At 41.5% G+C, this 9,102-nt stretch overlaps 1 pseudogene; it reads right to left on the reverse strand.

Moving 5' to 3' along the window:
- Positions 1-506: 506 nt before the first annotated feature.
- On the reverse strand, positions 507-5,427 carry LOC135641372 (uncharacterized; annotated as a pseudogene).
- Between the last annotated feature and the right edge of the window lie 3,675 nt (positions 5,428-9,102).

A 9,102-nucleotide genomic window follows, 5' to 3' on the forward strand; every position in this document is an offset into this window, starting at 1 on the left:
TGGATGGGGATACAGCACACCAGTTTGTCCGGTTATCACGATGTCCCTCTCGAGTAACCCATGACCGGGATTATTTAGGATCTGTGTTTAAAGGTGAATTGATCTCATTATCGTGATCTCATCACGATCCGATTCCCATTGCACAGATCCAAGGACATCACAATATATACATGCATATATGCAATAGTTAATATAAAGTGATAAATGCTAAAATATAATAAGCAAAAAGATTCTATGTTAAGTCACATGTGCCATCACTCACGTGATTGGCTTGTTAGGCACCTATGACTAGCAATCTCCCATTGGACCAAAAGCCAATCACCTATGTGTCTGATCCCCATTAGACCCCTGTGACTCTCAAAGATAATTTGAGACAACGGTTTTGTTAGTGGATCTGTAATATTATCCTCAGATGGAACTCTTTTCACTACTACATCTCCTCAAGTCATGATCTCTCTAATAAGTTGGAACCTCCTTAGAATACTTCTGATGAGACCCGGGTTCCCTTATTTGAGTAATCTCCCAGTAGTTGTTGAAATATAAGAAATCAGCTCTTCACTACTTAGCCCGACTCCTAGATCTGTGATGAACTTCTTCATCCAGACTCCCTCCTTTGTTGCATCTGCTGCAACAATGTACTCCGCCTCTGTGGTCGAGTCAGTAGTAGTATCTTGCTTGGAACTCTTCCAGCACACTGCTCCTCCATTCAAGTTGTACACATACCCCGAATTCGACTTGCTATCATCGATATCAGACTAAAAACTTAAGTCCGTGTAGCCTTCGACCCTAAGGCTACTACCTCTATATACTAGTAAAAGATCCTTAGTCCTTCTCAAGTACTTAACGATACACTATGCTGCTTTCCAGTGCTCCAAGCCTAGATCTGCTTGATACCTGCTCATGACACTCAGAGCATGCGCTATATCAGGCCTAGTACATAGTATGACATACATGATAGACCCTTTGGGGACATACTCCTAGAAAGCGATATCCCATGTCTCATCAGTATGAGACATCTCTTGAAATTTTCTATGCCAAACCTTTTGATAATGATGTCTATGTACCTAGACTGGGATAAGCCAATTATCCTCTTGGATCTGTCTCTATAGATCTGAATCCCCAAGATATAAGATGCTTCCCCTAAGTCCTTCATGGAGAAGTATCTAGATAACCAAGCTTTTACTGTGGATAGCATTCCTACGTCATTCCCAATGATCAGGATGTCATCCACATATAACACCAAAAAGGTGATAGCGCTCCCACTTACCTTCCTATACACACAAGGCTCATCTTCGTTCTTAATGAAGTCATAAGATCCGATTGCCTCATTAAATCTTATGTTCCAACTTCGGGAAGCTTGCTTTAGTCCATAAATGAATCAAGCAACCTGCACACCTTATCTGGGCAATTCTTGGACACAAATCCCTCAGGTTGTATCATATACACCTTCTCCTCGAGGTTCCCATTGAGGAATGCAGTTTTCACATCCATCTGCCAGATCTCATAATCATAGTGTGCTATAATAGCCAATAGAATTCAGATAGATTTTAGCATTGCTATGGGTGAGAAGGTTTCGTCATAGTCAACACCTTGCCTTTGACGATACCCCTTAGCCACTAGCCTTACTTTATAGGTCTCTCTACTTTTCCATCTACTCCGATCTTTTTCTTAAAGATCCACTTGCAACCGATAGGTACAATACCTTCGGATGCATCAACTAGGTTTCAAACTTTGTTGGAGTACATAGAATCCATCTCAGAATTTATGGCTTCTTGCCACTTCCCGGAGTCTATACTCATAATAGCCTCCTCGTAGGTTTGAGGATCAATATCCTTAACATTCTCTCCTCTAATATGTCCCACATATCTCTCAGGAGGATGAGATACTTTACCAGACCTACATAAAGTTGAAACTTATGTGTTAGGTACCTGAATAGACTCGGGCTGTAGAGTGGTGCTTGAGCTTGGTTCTCCAACCTCGCTTAACTCTATCATACTCTCACTATCTCCGCCAAGAATGTGTTCCTTCTCAAGGAACACTGTTCTCTTGACTACAAAGACCTTTTGGTCCTCGAGATGATAGAAATAATACCCACAAGTTTCCTTGGGGTATCCCACAAACTTGCATCGCTCTATCCTCGATTCTAACTTATCGGGGTTGTGTCTTTTAATGTGGGCAGGGTAGCTCCAAATCTTAACAACCTTAAGTTTGGGCTTCTTCTCTTTCCATATCTCATATGATGTAGATACTACCGACTTAGTTGGAACTCTATTCAGAAGGTAAGCTGCGGTCTCTAGGGCATATCCCCAGAATGAGATTGGTAGGTCAACGAAACTCATCATGAATCGTACCATGTCTAATAGCGTACGATTTCTCCTTTCAGAGACACCATTGAGCTGAGGTGTATAAGGTGTCTATTGGGATAATATCCCATAGTCCTTGAGAAACTTAGTAAACTCTATACTTAAGTACTCACCCCCTCGATCTGATCGAAGAGTCTTGATACTCTTTCTAGTCTGGTTCTCTACTTCATTCTTATACTCTCTGAATTTTTCAAAGGCCTCGGACTTGTACTTCATTAAGTACATATATCTATACCTTGAGAAATCATCAGTAAAGGTAATGAAGTAGGAGTAACCACCAATGGCATGAGTTGACATGGGTCCACATACATTATTATGTATGAGTTCCAATAGCTTAGTGGCTCTCTCTCTAGTTCTAGTAAATGAAGAGTTGGTCAGTTTTCCACGAAGGCAAGGCTCGCAAGTTGCATATGACTCAAAGTCGAATGGATCTAAATATCTATAATTTAGCAACTTTTGAATCCTTCCCTCATGGATATGACCTAGCCTACAATGCCATAGGTATGCACTGTTCACCTCATCTCGTTTACTCTTAGACACACTTACATTCATGATATGTGGAGTAGTGTCTAGCATAAATAAACTATTATGCAATGTTTCTTTCGTGATGATCTTATCATCTAATAATATCGATTAACCATTGTTCTCAAAAACTAATTTATATCCACTGACTATAAATGGAGATAATATTTTTTATAATAGAAGGAACAAAATAACATGCATCTAATGCAATAAAAGCTCCACCAGACAAATGTAGGGCGACCTCGCCAACAACTACTACAGCAACTTTTGCTCTATTGCTCATCTTGAGGTCCATCTCGCTTCTTGCCTCTCTCTAGTCTCCTAGGCCTTGTCAGAACCTATAACGAATTGCATATATGATAAGCACTATCGGTATCTAATACCCATGTGTTATTATAAGAGTCTGATAAATAGAGACTAATCATGAATGTACCAAAAGCTTCTCCAAGCTTTTGTTTCGCCCTCTCTGCAAGGTACTCTTTGCAGTTCCTCTTCTAGTGCCCATCTTTGCCACAGTGGAAGCACTGGTCTTTGTCTTTTGTTGGGTCTTTCTTAGCAACCTTTGCTTTACCTAGTCTGCTCTTGCCCTTCTTAAGGGACTTTTCTGCTTTTCTTTTCTTTCTAGTCTCACTAGTGTAGAGAACTGGCTTCTCTTTCTTAATAGTACTCTTTGCGTCCCTCAACATATTAAGGAGCACTGGGAGAGTCACCTCAAGTTTGTTCATATTAAAATTCATTATGAACTGTGAAAAGGAATCTGGTAGGGACTGAAGCACAATGTCCACATATAATTATCCTCTAGGACCATTCCTAGTCCTGTGAGTTTCTCTATCCACTCAATCATCTTTAAGACATGGTTCTAAACTAGTGCCCCCTTATTCATCCTAGCATGGAAGAGGCTCTTGGATATCTCATATCGCTGAGTCCTTCCCTATTTCTCAAACAATTTACAAACATGTAGAAGAATAGATCTGGCATCCATCTTTTCATATTGTCTCTGTAACTCAGGAGTCATAAAGCCCAACATGTAGCACTGAGCAAGAGTGGAGTCATCAATATACTTCACATAATGAGCGATCTCATCCTCGCTTGCCCCCTTCCTCGGGCGTAGGCATCACTGTATCAAGGACGTACGCGATTTTCTCTACCGTGAGAACAATTCTCAAGTTACGGAGCCAATCCATATAATTTGGACCAATGAGGCAGTTGACATCAAGTATGCCACCGTAAGGAATTTGAAACCGATATTTTCTGAAAATAAAGATGCAGTAGAAATGAATGACATGCAGATTTTGTAAGAAATAAACAATCAAGATATGGGCTTCTATCTTAATATACTCCCATTAATTTACTAGCAAGTCACGCGACACCCTCAGCATGTGAAATGGAAGTCTCCGACAGACTTCTAGTGGGGATCAGGATCGAATCAGCGTCTTAGTGTAACCTCGAGGGACTCGACTAATCACACTAAGCCCAAAAGATAGGCAACTCTTGCCGATCACAACTCCTTGTGATTCTTGTCCTGTTCGACCTCTGAATCACCATGGTCTCGAGGGACACAACTAACCATGATGTTCGGTTAAGTCAACACTATCGTTACAAGATGAGTCTAATTCAATGATATACCCTTGAGGGACTCGACTAAGCATACAATGTCCTCAGGTCACCGATGATATCTCTATGTCATAAGCAAGATAGCGAATCGCGATGAGCCTCGAGGGACTCGACTAACTCAACCTACACTGGGAATCTGTTTTTACCTATAACGATGGAAGGCCATGTGGGTCAATCTAATTGCCTCATGTTTACCGACTTAATATTATCGAGAGAGATGTTTCTATGATTTAGTCTCCTAATATGACATATCACACATATACATATTTAATATATATCTACATCATATGTAAATATATATACATATCTATTATGTGTATAAGCAATCATACCAGATGATCATTGACCACATCCTAATGTGATCAGGCCCGAGCCAATAAGCCCAATCACTCACATCAAGATCTATATGTGCAACGGTGCATCTCCATGCCCTATAATCGTTCATCTCGTCCTCGTCAGTTCCGTCAACATCTCGATGCATCTTCATGCATCGCGATCGTCCGTCTCGTGGGTCCCAATAATAATAATCACAAGTACACACATCATACAGTCCATGATCATCCGTCCGCACATTGAACATCACATGTATAAATCATTATCATCTAGGACTACTAGATAATGATAAAAAATAATAATCAACTAAACCTTTTAATTAATTAATATTTTCTGAAATCAGGGACATGTAGATAAATTCTTAATTCCTAGGGGTATTTTTATAATTTGGTCAAAAGATAGAAACTGAAATTTCTCAAATTTCGAGGGGCAAAACTATCTTTTTTGCCTAAAACCCTAAACCCCTCTCCATCTTCCCTACTATTGCTACCGCCACCACCCTACCGGCGGTGGCATGTGCAAAGAGGCTGTGGCGCCGCCCCTGCAGGTGGTCGCCCCTGTGGGTAGCATTGCCCCTGCGGGCGGTTCTGCCCATGAGGCAACGCCCGCATGCGGTGCTGCCTCGCCCAACGACCGCCCCTGCGGGGTTTTTGCCTACAGGAGCAGCGGCCACAGTCGTCGCTGCCCTGCAAGGCATCACCCCGTGGGAGCAACAAGAGCAACAGCCGCAAGCACCGCTGCCCTGTGGTGCCTCAGATCGTGGGCGCCGCGACCGTAGGTGCCACTACCCCGCGGCACCTTTGCTTGTGGGTCCAACACCGACAGGCGTCGCCCATGCGTGCCACCGCTGTAGGCGGCCTACTTGCACGAAGATGGCAGTAAGCAGGTAGCTATCCTTGAGCGCAGCAAGGGCAGCAATATTTGCTGCCCTTCCTCGTCTATTGCGTCAACAATTTAACGTTAAAATTCTTCCTAAACACAACACACACAGTTCAAAAGCAATCATTCGCACGAACAACCTGGCTCTGATACTATTGTTGGGAAATCTTGGGGCGACATCACATGTGCAGCGGAAGAACAACAAAACAAAATCCCCAATTTCTCAAAAAGATGTTCATCGTCGTGCGAAGATTGGTGCACAAAAATTTATGAAACAAACTACATATAGAATAGATTGTGTTACCTAGGGAGATCATATATCCCTATTTCCTTGTAGATCTCTATGAGAGGGTGAAAGAGGTCAAGCGTCCTCCTCTCTAGCGGTGATCCATACAGTAGTGCTGCGACGACGCTCCTCAAAACTCCAGGCTTGCTCTGAGGTGGAGAGGGGGAGGAGAATAGGAGAGGCAAGCAAAGGCTCTAGCCTATGAACCACTGAATCCCTCATATTTATAGAGGTTCCCTATCAAACCCTAATGGATCCTCCCTTATTGGGTATTAGATCTACATCCAATTACCCAAGCCTTTTAGATTAGTGGATCTCTATCCAATAATCTCTCATGGGTTCTTATTGGATCTCGTCCATGGGATTCAATAATTCAGGGGCTTATTGGATATCCAATAAGATAGGGGCTCCGGCGGATATCTCATATTCGAACCTCTACTCATCGCAATACCTACTATATGTGTGTGACCCTCTAGGCCCAATATCGAGCTGCCCGTGAGTCATACCTGTTAGAACTCCTTCTAACTTAGTGAATTATTATCTCTATAATAATTCACTCGACTCATCGACTATGGATGTACTAGGCCACTACGCCGTAGTCCCCAGACGATACAGGAGAATCCAATCCATTGGACCTGTCTGTCCTTAGTTACCATTTACCTATAGTCCCTCATTCATCTAATATCCTAGAGATCGTATATCAGGCATGGTGCTATCAGACCCATACGGTTTCTTCTCGAGTCTCGCTCTCATCGGATTCTCTTGGAGAACTCTTTCTCTCTTAATCCGAATGACCCTAGCCAGAGATTTGTCTGAGCAAGAACACAAGGGATATTCCTCTCATGATGCTGAGAGTGGATGATCTTCTATCGACACTCAATAGCCCTCGTAAGGTCAACTACCACTCCCAATGACCAGTTGTACTAGATTTGGGACATCCAAACCTATAAGTCTAGCATCAAAGAGTGGAGGACTCAACCAGGACATTCTTGGTGTCTCAAGTCTAAGGACCATATATACCGCCAGGACTACGGAATCATTGTCTGACAATAAGGCATCATCAACCATCCAGCATTCCGTAAGCGGATCAATCAGTGAACTCATTCTCCAATGAGCAACTGTACTGTATCCCTAGTGTCCCTACACGAGCAGCTATAAGACCCGTTGCATCCATCATATGGACGGGTATACAGCATACCAATCTGTCCGGTTATCACGATGTCCCTCTCGAGTAACCTATGACTGAGATTATTTAGAATATGTGTTTAAAGGTAAATTGATCTCATTATCGTGATCTCATCACGATCCGATTCCCATTGCACAGATCCAAGGACATCACAATATATATATATATATATATATATATATATATATATATATATATATATATATATATAATAGTTAATATAAAGTGATAAATGCTAAAATATAATAAGTAAAAAGATTATGTATTAAGTCACACGTGTCATCACTCACGTGATTGGCTTGTTGGGCACCTATGACTAGCAAAGGAAACTTATGGGTATTATTTCTTTTATCCCAAAGACTAAAAGGTCTTTGTATAAGAGAACAGTGTTCCTTGAAAAGGAATACATTCTTGACAGAGACAATGGGAGCTTGATAAAGTTGAGCGAGGTTGGAGAACATAGCTCAAGCACCACTCCGCAACCCGAGTTTGTTCAGGTACATAGCACATAAGTTCTGACTTTATGTAGGTCCGGTAGAGTATCCCATCCTCCTGAGAGATATGTGGGAGATATTAGAGGAAAGGATATTAAGGATATTGATTCTCAGACCTACGAGGAGGCTATTATGAGCATAGACTCCGGGAAGTGGCAAGAAGCCATGAATTCTGAAATAGATTCCATGTACTCCAACAAGGTTTGAAACCTAGTTGAAGCATCCAAGGGTTTTGTACCCATCAGTTGCTAGTGCATCTTCAAGAAGAAGATCAGAGTAGATAAAAATGTAGAGACCTATAAAGCAAGGCTAGTGGCTAAAGGGTATCGTCAAAGACAAGGTTTGACTATGACGAAACCTTCTCATGTGTAGCCATGCTAAAATCCATCCGAATTCTACTAGCTATTGTAGCACGCTATGATATGAGATCTGGTATATGGACATGAAAATTGTGTTCCTCAATTGCAACCTCCATGAGGAAGTGTATATGATATAGCCTGAGAGACTTGTGTCCAAGAACTACCTAGATAAGCTATGTAGGTTTCTTAGGTCCATTTATGGACTGAAACATAAGATTTGATAAGGCAATCAGATCTTATGACTTCGTTAAGAATAAAAATGAGCCTTATGTGAACAGGAAGGTAAGTGGGAGCACTATCACCTTCTTGGTATTATATGTGGATGACAATCTGATCATTGGGAATGATATAAGAATGCTATCCACAGTAAATGCTTAGTTATCTAGATACTTCTCCATGAAAGACTTAGGGGAAGTATCATATATCTTGGGGATTCAAATCTATAGAGATAAATCCAAGAGAATACTTGGCTTATCTTAGTCCAGGTACATAGAGACTATTGTTAAAAGGTTTGGCATGAAAAATTTCAAGAGATGTCTCATACCGATGAGATATGGGATATCGCTTTCTATGAGTATATCCCCAAAGACTCCTGAAGAAAGGATGAATATGGATACGATACCCTATGCCTCAGTGATAGGGTCTATCATGTATGTCATGCTATATACCAGGCTTGATATAGCACATGCTTTGAGTATCACGAGTAGATATCAGGCGGATCCAAGCCTGGTGCATTGGAAAGCAGTAAAGTGTATCCTTAAGTACTTGAGAAGGACTAAGGATCTTTTACTGGTATATGGATGTAGTAGCCTCAGGGTTGAAGGCTACACAAACTTGAGTTTCCAGTCCAATATCGATGATAGCAAGTTAAATTTGGGGTATGTGTACACCCTGAATGGAGGAGCAGTATACTGAAAGAGTTTCAAGCAAGATATTACTCCTGACTCGATCACAGAAGTGGAGTAGATTGCTACAATAAAGGCAGCAAATGAGGAGTTTAGATGAAGAAGTTCATCGTAGATTTGGGAGTTGTATCGTACAATAAGGAGCTAATTCCTTTATATAG

The sequence above is a fragment of the Musa acuminata genome, chromosome BXJ3-6, assembly GCF_036884655.1.
Source record: "Musa acuminata AAA Group cultivar baxijiao chromosome BXJ3-6, Cavendish_Baxijiao_AAA, whole genome shotgun sequence".
Classification (NCBI taxonomy): domain Eukaryota; kingdom Viridiplantae; phylum Streptophyta; class Magnoliopsida; order Zingiberales; family Musaceae; genus Musa; species Musa acuminata.